This window comes from Hyperolius riggenbachi, chromosome 2, assembly GCF_040937935.1.
Source record: "Hyperolius riggenbachi isolate aHypRig1 chromosome 2, aHypRig1.pri, whole genome shotgun sequence".
Classification (NCBI taxonomy): domain Eukaryota; kingdom Metazoa; phylum Chordata; class Amphibia; order Anura; family Hyperoliidae; genus Hyperolius; species Hyperolius riggenbachi.
Window position 1 is genome coordinate 18,339,118 of NC_090647.1, and position 13,733 is coordinate 18,352,850.

Sequence of the window (13,733 nt, forward strand, 5' to 3'; positions counted from 1 at the left end):
TACAATAGTTGCGCATTTAAAACAGGCAGGAACAATTGAGAGTTCTAGAGATGCTTTGAATATGTCTGTAAATACAGGCGCTAATTGGTCGGCACAGAGATTCAAGCAGAGATTCTGTGCCCAGAATAGGTAGCCAGGGGGTATATGTGCCCAGAATAGGTAGCCAGGGGCTATATGTGCCCAGAATAGGTAGCCAGGGGCTATATGTGCCCAGAATAGGTAGCCAGGGGCTATATGTGCCCAGAATAGGTAGCCAGGGGCTATATGTGCACGGAATAGGTAGCCAGGGGGTATATGTGCCCGGAATAGGTAGCCAGGGGCTATATGTGCCCGGAATAGGTAGCCAGGGGGTATATGTGCCCGGAATAGGTAGCCAGGGGGTATATGTGCCCGGAATAGGTAGCCAGGGGGTATATGTGCCCGGAATAGGTAGCCAGGGGGTATATGTGCCCGGAATAAGTAGCCAGGGGCTATATGTGCCCAGAATAGGTAGCCAGGGGCTATATGTGCCCAGAATAGGTAGCCAGGGGCTATATGTGCCCAGAATAGGTAGCCAGGGGCTATATGTGCCCAGAATAGGTAGCCAGGGGGTATATGTGCCCGGAATAGGTAGCCAGAGGCTATATGTGCCCAGAATAGGTAGCCAGGGGCGGGGGGAAGGGGGGCAATCTCCCCCCCCCTTCTTCCCTCACCTTAGGGTGCTGTCTCTCTCCCCCGCTGTCTCCTCCAATATTGATGTGCAGGGCAGGCTGGCGGGTGGCTGGGGGCGGAACTTACCTCTGTGTCGCAGGCGCCGGAAGTTCGGGTCCCGCAGCCGCTGAGTTTCGACTCAAAAAGATCCGGATCAAAGATCCGAATCATTCATGAGCCGGACAACACTATTCAGACTGATAGTGTTGTCCGGCTCATGAATGAGATTCTCAGCGGCTGCGGGACCCGAACTTCCGGCGCTGGAGCGACACAGAGGTAAGTTCCGCCTGCAGCCACTCGCCAGCCCTGCACATCATATTGGAGGAGACAGCGGGGGAGAGAGAGCACCCTAAGGTGAGGGAAGGGGGGGGAGATTGCCCCCCTTCTCCACCGCTGCTCCCAGCTCTCTCTCTGCTGCGCTGTTCTCCTCCTGCGCTGCGGGGGGGGGGCTCTAAAACCGGACAAGTTAATTGTCCGGTTTAGCATGTTTTTTTACACTGGACACAGCGCACAAAAACCAGACTGTCCGGTGTAAAACCGGACACCTGGCAACCCTAGTCCCTGCTGAAGAGATGCACCCCCCGAGCATGATGCTGCCACCACCATATTTGACAGTGGGGATAGTGTGTTCTGAGTAGTGTTGGGCGAACATCTAGATGTTCGGGTTCGGGCCGAACAGGCCGAACATGGCCGCGATGTTCGGGTGTTCGACCCGAACTCCGAACATAATGGAAGTCAATGGGGACCCGAACTTTTGTGCTTTGTAAAGCCTCCTTATATGCTACATACCCCAAATTTACAGGGTATGTGCACCTTGGGAGTGGGTACAAGAGGAAAAAAAAATTTAGCAAAAAGAGCTTATAGTTTTTGAGAAAATCGATTTTAAAGTTTCAAAGGGAAAACTGTCTTTTAAATGCGGGAAATGTCTGTTTTCTTTGCACAGGTAACATGCTTTTTGTCGGCATGCAGTCATAAATGTAATACATATAAGAGGTTCCAGGAAAAGGGACCGGTAATGCTAACCCAGCAGCAGCACACGTGATGGAACAGGAGGAGGGTGGCGCAGGAGGAGAAGGCCACGCTTTGAGACACAACAACCCAGGCCTTGCATGAGGACAAGAAGCGTGCGGATAGCATGCTTTGTACCACCATGCAGTCATAAATGTAATAAAGATAAGTGGTTCAATAAACAGGGACCACGCGGCAACGCTAACCCAGCAGCAGCACACGTGATGGAACAGGAGGAGGCGCAGGAGGAGAAGGCCACGCTTTGTGAGACACAACAACCCAGGCCTTGCATGAGGACAAAAAGCGTGCGGATAGCATGCTTTGTACCGCCATGTAGTCATAAATGTAATAAAGATAAGAGGTTCAATAAACAGGGACCACGCGGCAACGCTAACCCAGCAGCAGCAGCAGCAGCAGCACACGTGATGGAACAGGAGGAGGCGCAGGAGGAGAAGGCCACGCTTTGTGAGACACAACAACCCAGGCCTTGCATGAGGACAAAAAGCGTGCGGATATAGCAGCAATGCTTTTTGCCGCCATGCAGTCATAAATGTAATACAGATGAGAGGTTCAATAAACAGGGACCGGAAACGCTAAACCATCCCAGATGTTCATCGGTCATGTTACTTGGTTGGGGTCCAGGAGTGTTGCGTAGTCGTTTCCAATCCAGGATTGATTCATTTTAATTTGAGTCAGACGGTCTGCATTTTCTGTGGAGAGGCGGATACGCCGATCTGTGATGATGCCTCCGGCAGCACTGAAACAGCGTTCCGACATAACGCTGGCTGCCGGGCAAGCCAGCACCTCTATTGCGTACATTGCCAGTTCGTGCCAGGTGTCTAGCTTCATGCCCGGTTTCAGGTCCAGCGGTGCCAGCCACAAATCCGTCTGTTCCTTTATTCCCCTCCAAATTTCCTCCCCTGTGTGCTGCTTATCCCCAAGGCAGATCAGCTTCAGCAACGCTTGCTGACGCATGCCAACAGCTGTGCTGCACTGCTTCCACGATCCTACTGCTGCTGGTGCTGGGTTAGCATTTCCGGATGAGGTACAGCTTTGAGATGCGTTGGAGGAGAAGGAGTCAGAGAGGTAGGTGCTGCTGTTGTTATCCAGCTGTTTGCGGCGTGGGCAACACCCGCGCCGTAGCAGGTGAGGAATCGCTGCCAGGCTCCACAAGGTTCACCCAGTGCGCGGTAAGGGAGATGTATCGACCCTGGCCGAACGCACTCGTCCAGGTGTCAGTGGTGAGGTGAACCTTGCAGGCAACGGCATTCTTCAAGCTTCGGGTTATTTAGCTGACCACGTGCTCATGCAACTCAGGCACTGCAGAGCGCGCAAAGTGGTAGCGGCTGGGAACCACGTAACGTGGGATGGCCACTGACATCATGCCCTTGAAGCTGTTTGTCTCCACCACTCGATATGGCAGCATTTCGCAGGCCAGAAGCTTGGCTATGCTGGCTGGCTGTTACTGCCACGGCCCGGGGGTCATTTGCTGGCAATTTCCTCTTGTGCTCAAACATCTCAGAAACAGACAACTCAACCGTAGCGCTGCACACCGAAGGGCTGTTGGTTGTTGTGTTTGATGAACACTGGGAGACCTCAAGAGCACTAGTCCGGAAAGTGACAGTGTCAGCATCGTCTGATGTTTGTGAATGTTGTGAACCACGCAATGGCTGGGCTACTGCTGCTGCTGAGGCGGGTCTGGTGGTGAGTCTGGTGAACCCAAGGGAGGCAGTGTTGCTGGTGGTACCCTGTCCTGCCGCGTTTGCCCACAGAGTGGGATGTTTGGATAGAATGTGGCGGCTCATGCTGGTGGTGGAGAGGTTGTTAATACTTTTCCCCCTGCTCAGGCGGGTCTTGCACACCTTGCAAATCGCCATGGTAACATCCTCAGTGCAGTCTTCAAAGAAAGCCCAGACTTTAACTGGCTGAGGACTCGGACCTCGTGCGTGATGTGCTGGTGCTGCTTAACCCACTGCTGGACGCTTGAGAGGTCATCCAAGTAATTATCTGGTCCTGTTCTTTTGGATCTGTGAGGGTTGTTGTCCTGGACAACATGGGCAGTATTGAGTGGGTTTTCTTGGGTGCTCCCCTGTGGCCTGTACGTGAACCGTCAGGGGAAACACCTCTTCCCTTGCCCCTCCCTCTTTCACCGGATTTCTTCCTCATTTCACTTATCCTTAAAGTACACGCTGACTGGCAGCAGTACAGTGGCAGTACAGAAATGCTATACAGTGGTGGGTGAGCGGTGTACCACTATTGTCAGCAGTGACACAGAGCACAATGCTATACAGTGGCGGGTGAGCGGTGTACTACTGTTCCCAGCAGACACAGAGTGGAAGTAAACACAATGCTATATAGTGTGGCTGAGCCGTGTACACAGAGTGGCATTAAACACAATGCTATATAGTCTGCTATATAGTCACCCCGAACAGGGTGATGTTCTGCAGAACCCGAACAGTGGCAAACACTGTTCGCCCAACACTACTGGGAGGGAACGCAGATTTTAGTACCTAAACACACGATACAACATGTTTTCCGGGGTCGGACTCTGAGGCACATACAGATGGTCCCGATCATCATCCTCATCATACAACTCTTCTCCTGAGTCTGACCCACCCACCACCTCTGCCACCCCAACATCCCCAGACACAGACCCCTCATCGTCCTCAACATTAACTTGGGATGCTGGCCTGAGCCAGACCTCCTCCTCCACATCAGGCCCCATCATCTCCTCAATGGCAGCCCTCATTAATCGCTCTGGCGACGGACTGATGGACACAACGTTCTCCTCCGGGGAGGGCTGCTGCTGACCACTGGCTGCTGGGGTGGATGTTATAGCTTGCGTGGGGCGTTGGCTGTTGCTGTTGTTGGGAGTGCTGCTCACAGCGGAGGTCTCTGGGGAACTCATGTTGAGCTCATATAGTGGTTGACGGTGAGTGGAGTATTACTGATCCCAGCAATATACACACTGACTGGCAGAGTACGCAATGCTATATAGTGTGGCTGAGCGAGGTACACAGAGTGGCAGTAAACAGAATGCTATATAGTGTGGCTGAGCGAGCGGTGTACCACTATTCCCAGCAGACACAGAACAGTGAACAGAATGCTATATAGTGTGGCTGAGCGAGCGGTGTACCACTATTCCCAGCAGACACAGAACAGTGAACAGAATGCTATATAGTGTGGATGAGCGAGCGGTGTACCACTATTCCCAGCAGACACAGAACAGTAAACAGAATGCTATATAGTGTGGCTGAGCGAGCGGTGTACCACTATTCCCAGCAGACACAGAACAGTGAACAGAATGCTATATAGTGTGGCTGAGCGAGCGGTGTACCACTATTCCCAGCAGACACAGAACAGTGAACAGAATGCTATATAGTGTGGCTGAGCGAGCGGTGTACTACTGTTCCCAGCAGACACAGAACAGTACACAGAATGCTATATAGTGTGGCTGAACGAGCGGTGTACTACTGTTCCCAGCAGACACAGAACAGTACACAGAATGCTATATAGTGTGGCTGAACGAGCGGTGTACCACTATTCCAAGCAGACACAGAACAGTGAACAGAATGCTATATAGTGTGGCTGAGCGAGCGGTGTACCACTATTCCCAGCAGACACAGAGTGGCAGTAAACAGAATGCTATATAGTGTGGCTGAGCGAGGTACACAGAGTGGCAGTAAACAGAATGCTATATAGTGTGGCTGTGCAAGCGGTGTACTACTATTCCCAGCAGACACAGAGTGGCAGTAAACAGAATGCTATATAGTGTGGCTGAGCGAGGTACACAGAGTGGCAGTAAACAGAATGCTGAGCGAGCGGTGTACTACTATTCCCAGCAGCGACACACAATGACTGGGGGGGACCCTGGCTAGCGTGGCTGGAGCGCGAACTACCCTGCCTGCCTACCCAAAGCTAAACCCACAGACAAATGGCGGAGATATGACGTGGTTCGGGTATTTATTTACCCGAACCACGTGACAGTTCGGCCAATCAGAGCGCGTTCGGGTCCGAACCACGTGACCCGTTCGGCCAATCACAGCGCTAGCCGAACGTTCGGGGAACGTTCGGCCATGCGCTCTTAGTTCGGCCATATGGCCGAACGGTTTGGCCGAGCACCGTCAGGTGTTCGGCCGAACTCGAACATCACCCGAACAGGGTGATGTTCTGCAGAACCCGAACAGTGGCGAACACTGTTCGCCCAACACTAGTTCTGAGTGATGTGCAGTGTTAGTTTTCTGCCACACATAGCGTTTTGCATTTTGGCCAAAACGTTCCATTTTGGTCTCATCCGACCAGAGCACCTTCTTCCACATGCTTGCTGTGTCCCCCACATGGCTTGTGGCAAACTGCAAACGGGACTTCTTATGCTTTTCTGTTAACAATGGCTTTCTTCTTGCCACTCTTCCATAAAGGCCAACTTTGTACAGTGCATGACTAATAGTTGTCCTATAGACAGATTCCCCCACCTGAGCTGTAGATCTCTGCAGCTCGTCCAGAGTCACCATGGGCCTCTTGACTGCATTTCTGATCAGCGCTCTCCTTGTTCGGCCTGTGAGTTTAGGTGGATGGCCTTGTCTTGGTAGGTTTACAGTTGTGCCATACTCCTTCCATTTCTGAATGATCACTTGAACAGTGCTCCGTGGGATGTTCAAGGCTTTGGAAATCTTTTTGTAGCCTAAGCCTGCTTTAAATTTCTCAATAACTTTATCCCTGACCTGTCTGGTGCGTTCTTTGGACTTCACGGTGTTGTTGCTCCCAATATTCTCTTAGACAACCTCTGAGGCCCTCACAGAGCAGCTGTATTTGTACTGACATTAGATTACACACAGGTGCACTCTATTTAGTCATTAGCACTCATCAGGCAATGTCTATGGGCAACTGACTGCACTCAGACCAAAGGGGGCTGAATAATTACGCACACCCCACTTTGCAGTTATTGATGTGTAAAAATTGTTTGGTGTCATGTATGATTTTAAAACTACTTCTCACATGTACACCACTTTGTATTGGTCTTTCACGTGAAATTCCAGTGAAATTGATTCATGTTTGCGGCAGTAATGTGACAATGTGGAAAACGTCAAGGGGGCTGAATACTTATGCAAGCCACTGTATATAGCTTTTTTTTAACATTGCATCATTCTCTAATAATTGCAGTTTACACACTACACTCAGCATTTTAAATGATTTCACAGAGCAGGCTAATGACTTTTTGACATTTTCTCTGCAGAAAAACCAGAAACAAAGAAGAAACCAATGAGAGACAGTTGAGATAAGTGCTTCAAAAGACAGTGCTGCCCAGAACTTTATAAAGTCGCAGAACTCACAGAAGCTCTTTTGCACAGTTTATTAAAGGGAAGGTCCAAGCAAAATAAAAAAAATGAGTTTTACTTACCTGGGGCTTCTACCAGCCCCATGCAGCCATCCTGTGCCCTCGTAGTCACTCACTGCTGCTCTAGTCCCCCCGCTGGCAGCTTGCCGACCTCGGAGGTTGGGGGCCGCATTACGTACATTTTTACGCATTCCCGCTAGTGCAGGAACATTAACACATACATTTTTACGCGTTACTGGTTCAATGCGTACAAATTTACGCATTGAACCAGCAACGCGTAAAAATGTATGTGTTAATGTTCCTGCACTAGCGGGAATGCGTAAAAATGTACGCAATGCGTCCCGCCGACCTCCGAGGTCAGAAAGCTACCAGCAAGGGACTGGAGCAGCAGTGAGTGACTACAAGGGCACAGGATGACTGCATGGGGCTGGTAGAAGCAGAACTAGCTGGTGGCGGGGGACTGGAGCAGCAGTGAGTGACTACGAGGGCACAGGATGGCTGCATGGGGCTGGTAGAAGCAGAACTAGCTGCCAGTGTGGGACCGGAGCAGCAGTGAGTGACTACGAGGGCACAGGATGGCTGCAGGGGGCTAGTAGAAGCAGAACTAGCTGGTGGCGGGGGACTGGAGCAGCAGTGAGTGACTACGAGGGCCAGTGGCGTAGCTAAGGTGCTGTGGGCCCTGATGCAAGTTTTACAGTGGGGCCCCCCAAGCACTCTATGCATAACAATTGCCACTGCGCACAAAAACCTGCCAATGGCAACTACAGTGTCAGAGGTGCAAGAAGGGAATGGGGAGCAGTTTGTTAGTGATTACCACTATTCACAGTATCTATAGAAGTGATAATTATGAGCACAGGACCAATAGAGAACTAATACTGTAGTTGAGGGAGGGCCCTTCGGGGCCCCTCTGGCCCAAGGGCCCCGATGCGGTCGCTACCTCTGCACCCCCTATTGCTACGCCCCTGACGAGGGCACAGGATGGCTGCATGGGGCTGGTAGAAGCAGAACTAGCTGGTGGCGGGGGACTGGAGCAGCAGTGAGTGACTACGAGGGCACAGGATGGCTGCATGGGGCTGGTAGAAGCCCCAGGTAAGTGAAACTCATTTTTTTATTTTGCTTGGACCTTCCCTTTAACTCTTCCTGTACTGGAAACAATATGAAACTCCTATCTGTGCTAATAATGTTCTATTTCTTAGCTGTACTACACATACAAATTATATCATAAGTTTATTTTCACTTCAGATTCCCTTTAAAGTGTATATCCAGCCATAATATAAGATGATATTGGTTCCCCTGTAAGGGAAAGTGATATACTCCAGTGATGTCTTCTCCCTGAAGTCATTCCTGAAGCCCCTCTATGTGGCATCTTCAGGCAAGTAGCTCCGCCCACTGGAAATAAATGCCTTCTGCTTCCTCTGGTGGCGTCATGGCCCAGACATGTTTCCCATGGGTCACACCCGTACAGCAGGAAAAGCTGCACCAGTACAGGAACAAGTCTTTGATTTCCTCTCATCTTCTGAGATCTGGTACCGGCATAATGATAGCTTGGAGGTTTTTCCACATAGCCCGAGTAGTGTCCCGGATTATGCTGCTGATAGTCGGCTTGCCATGTGAATGTGGATGGCTGTCCTGTTGTCAGGAATCTGAAGTAGAAGGGAAAACAGTTTTCAAGTGCTCTGTAAAGAACAAGAAGGACTAGAGAAAAGGAAAGAGCCATGAACAGAGAAGTGGTTCCTACAAGAAAGCAAACACCACCAAATTGATCTTATGCAATTTCTAAAGCCATACTTTGAGGAAAGAACGTTTGTGAACGTCCAGATTTAAAATCTGAGTTATATTTCCTGTATTGCTGTTTAATTATTTATAATTTGCCATGTGGCGCCGAAGACAGCTTTGAAAATCATGAAGACAAGACAAAGAACATGTAAATTTATATTGCGCTTTTCTCCTGGCGGACTCAAAGCCCCAGAGCTGCAGCCACTAGGGGGTGCTCTATAGGCAGTAGCAGTGTTAGGCCAGAGCTGCAGCCACTAGGCGTGCTCTATAGCCAGTGGCAGTGTTAGGCCAGAGCTGCAGCCACTAGGGGGCGCTCTATAGGCAGTAGCAGTGTTAGGCCAGAGCTGCAGCCGAGATTAAAACCCTGGTCTCCTGTGTCAGAGGCAGGGCCGAGATTTGAACTCTGGTCTCCTGTGTCAGAGGCAGAGCCCTTAACCATTACACCATCCAGCCACTGAGAACAAGGGAAAGGCTCTTTAGGCGTGCATGAAAAAAGGGCGCCATGAAAAAAGGGCCCGACTTATTAACGAATTTAGCGCCAGGTATTAACGAAATTTGCTAACAAGAATCCTTGTTGTCAAGCTTTATTAATGATAATTACTGTTGCAAAAACAAACGAGGAATAATAACGAATATATATTAACGTTAAATGTCGTTATGTTTTTCGTCAATACTGCTTAACCCAACCCTACCCTCCCACAGAACCCACCCCTGGTGGTGCCTAATCCTACCCCCCCCCCACCCCCCCAGGTGGTGCCTAACCCTAACCACTCCCCCTGGTGGGGCCTAACCCTAACCACTCTCTCTGCAGAAACACCCTTATACATACATTAACGATAATACCTTTGAAAACGCAAAATCTGTATTTATTAATTAAATAATGTGACAAGTTGTAAACTTCTAAAATGATAACTACCTCAAAAACTATAATGTTGTAATGTTATTAACTAAATTTTCGTGTCGCCCTTTTTTCATGCTTTTTTCACCATATTAACGATAATTGCATTAAAGTCTATGGTGGCGCCCTTTTTTCCTGCTACCGTCTTCAGCCAACACCTTCTCCTCATCATGAGTGTGACTGCCACAGAGCAGGATTGGACCTACACAGGCAGAAGCAGCTGGTACCACCAGAGATGAAAGGCTTATAGCCTGAGAGGCAAAGAGTACCTGTGTTTAGCAAACCCTTAGGGCCCGTTTCCACTTGTGCAGTGCGGAATCGCCGCGGATCCCCCACTGACGAAATCGCATGCGGGGTGCAATTCTGCATGCGTATTTTACCGCGATTTCACATGTGATTTTGCATAGGTTAGTATTGATGCGATTTTAACCATGTCACTGCCTGTGTGATTTAACTTTACTTTCTATGCAAAATCGCGGTAAAATACGCATGCCAAAACCGCATGCAATTTCCCTATTAAATACATTAGCGGCGATTCGCATAGCGGTGTGCGGGATGCAAATTCTGATGGCTCTTCCGTGCAGATTTCTCCCGCACAGAAAAACGCTAAGGATTACTGACAAGTGGAAACAGGGCCATCCACTTGTATTGGCTATGCGAATCCGCATGCAGACACAGGCCCTAAGTGAAGTGGTTCAGGCAACAATACTTTCACAGGCTTTCTACAAAAAAAGGAAGAAAAAACAGAGTGCCCAAGAAGCATCCAAACCACGAATGGGCTTGTACCCCATATAGAGGAGGTATATCCTAGACTTTAATAGAAATTACTCAAAGACCTGATGCACGTAATACACAAGACTATGGAGATAGAGTTGAGCCGAAATTTTCGTAATTTCGCATTACTAAAATTACGCATGCGAAATTTGCGATTACGATGTGAAATTACGGTAGCGTAATTGCCATTAAAATCGTAATTGAAAATACCGTAAGCGTAATTTTCAACACGTAATTTCGCGTTTCGTTCATGCCGTAATTTCGCATTAAACGCTACCGTAATTTCGCGTTAAACCGTAACGCTCCGTATAATATAAAAAAGCCGCCGACTTTAAGGGTTAATAGCAAAGCCCCCTTAAATGCTAAGAGCCTCACATTTGGAGAATATATTAAGGAGATCAGAAGGAATAAGAGGAAACAATTTTTTTTCAAAAAGACCTTATAGTTTTTGAGAAAATCGATGTTAAAGTTTCAAAGGAAAAATGTAAACATTTAAAAACCCGCCGACTTTAAGGGTTAATAGCAAAGCCTGCTTAAAGTTTAGGAACACCAAATTCACAGGGTATATTAAGGGGATCAGTGGGAATAAGAGGAAAATTTTTTTTTTCAAAAAGACCTTATAGTTTTTGAGAAAATCGATTTTTAAGTTTCAAGGGCGAAAATGTCTTTTAAATGCGGAAAATGTCAGGTTTTTTTGCACAGGTAACAATAGTGTATTATTTTCATAGATTCCCCCAAGTGGGAAGAGTTTTACTTACTTCGTTCTGAGTGTGGGAAATATAAAAAAAAAACGACGTGGGGTCCCCCCTCCCAGACCTCTTTAACCCCTTGTCCCCCATGCAGGCTGGGATAGCCAGAATGCGGAGCACCGGCCGCGTGGGGCTCTGCACCCTGACTATACCAGCCCGCATGGTCCATGGATTGGGGGGTCTCGGAAGGGGAGGGGCAGCCAAGCTTTCCCCTCCCCCTCCGAGCCCTTGTCCAATCCAAGGACAAGGGGCTCTTCTCCACCTCCGATGGGCGGTGGAGGTGGAGGCCGCGATTTCCTGGGGGGGAGGTTCATGGTGGAATCTGGGAGTCCCCTTTAAAAAGGGGTCCCCCAGATGCCCACCCCCCCTCCCAGGAGAAATGAGTATAGAGGTACTTGTACCCCTTACCCATTTCCTTTAAGAGTTAAAGTAAATGAACACACAGACACTTAGAAAAAGTATTTTAATTGAACAAAAAACATAACCACGAAAAAAGTCCTTTAATATTCTTAATTAACCATTAATACTTACCTGTCCCTTTAAATAAATGATCCCTCGCAATATCCTCGGAAATGTTCTATCAGTTACAATGTAACAAAGTTATTACAATGTAACAACTTTGTTACATTGTAACTACGCCGCACCCGACGTCACTCACCGCCGCCGCCGCCGCTGCGTCTGTGCTGCAGGACCCGACAGAGCTCTGAGCTCTCTAAGCATCTTTGTATTTGGGCTCCAAGGAGCCCCATTGGTCTTTAGCAGACCAATGGGGTTCCTTTAACCTGCTGAGCGGTCTGGACGAGCTCAGCTCGTCCAACACCGCCAGAGGCTGCCGCTCAGGCCCTGCTGGGCCGATTTTGATGAAATAAAAAGCAGCACACGCAGCCGGCACTTTGCCAGCCGCGTGTGCTGCCTGATCGCCAGCCGCCTGAGCCCAGCGTAGCCGGAACAAAAAGTTTCGGCCAGCGCTAAGGGCTGGATCGGAGGCGGCTGACGTCAGGACGTCGGCTGACGTCGATGACGTCACTCCGCTCGTCGCTATGGCGACGATGTAAGCAAAACAAGGAAGGCCGCTCATTGCGGCCTTCCTTGTTTATTCTGGGCGCCGGAGGCGATCGGAAGATCGCCTCCGGAGCGCCCTCTAGTGGGCTTTCATGCAGCCAACTTTCAGTTGGCTGCATGAAATAGTTTTTTTTTTATTTAAAAAAAACTCTCCCGCAGCCACCCTGGCGATTTAATCAGAACGCCAGGGTGGTTAAATCAGAAGGAACCCCATTGGTCTGCTAAGGACCAATGGGGCTCCTTGGAGCCCAAATACAAAGATGCTTAGAGAGCTCTGAGCTATAGCTCAGAGCTCTGTCGGGTCCTGCAGCACAGACGCAGCGGCGGCGGCGGCGGTGAGTGACGTCGGGTGCGGCGTAGTTACAATGTAACAAAGTTGTTACATTGTAATAACTTTGTTACATTGTAACTGATAGAACATTTCCGAGGATATTGCGAGGGATCATTTATTTAAAGGGACAGGTAAGTATTAATGGTTAATTAAGAATATTAAAGGACTTTTTTCGTGGTTATGTTTTTTGTTCAATTAAAATACTTTTTCTAAGTGTCTGTGTGTTCATTTACTTTAACTCTTAAAGGAAATGGGTAAGGGGTACAAGTACCTCTATACTCATTTCTCCTGGGAGGGGGGGTGGGCATCTGGGGGACCCCTTTTTAAAGGGGACTCCCAGATTCCACCATGAACCTCCCCCCCAGGAAATCGCGGCCTCCACCTCCACCGCCCATCGGAGGTGGAGAAGAGCCCCTTGTCCTTGGATTGGACAAGGGCTCGGAGGGGGAGGGGAAAGCTTGGCTGCCCCTCCCCTTCCGAGACCCCCCAATCCATGGACCATGCGGGCTAGTATAGTCAGGGTGCGGAGCCCCATGCGGCCGGTGCTCCGCATTCTGGCTATCCCAGCCTGCATGGGGGACAAGGGGTTAAAGAGGTCTGGGAGGGGGGACCCCACGTCGTTTTTTTTTTATATTTCCCACACTCAGAATGAAGTAAGTAAAACTCTTCCTACTTGGGGGAATCTATGAAAATAATACACTATTGTTACCTGTGCAAAAAAAACGGACATTTTCCGCATTTAAAAGACATTTTCGCCCTTGAAACTTAAAAATCGATTTTCTCAAAAACTATAAGGTCTTTTTAAAAAAAAAATTTCCTCTTATTCCCACTGATCCCCTTAATATACCCTGGGAATTTGGTGTTCCTAAACTTTAAGCAGGCTTTGCTATTAACCGTTAAAGTCGGCGGGTTTTTAAATGTTTACATTTTTCCTTTGAAACTTTAACATCGATTTTCTCAAAAACTATAAGGTCTTTTTGAAAAAAAAATTTTCCTCATATTCCTCCTGATCTCCTTAATATATTCTCCAAATTTGAGGCTCTTAGCATTTAAGGGGGCTTTGCTATTAACCCTTAAAGTCGGCGGTTTTTTTATAATATACGGAGCGTT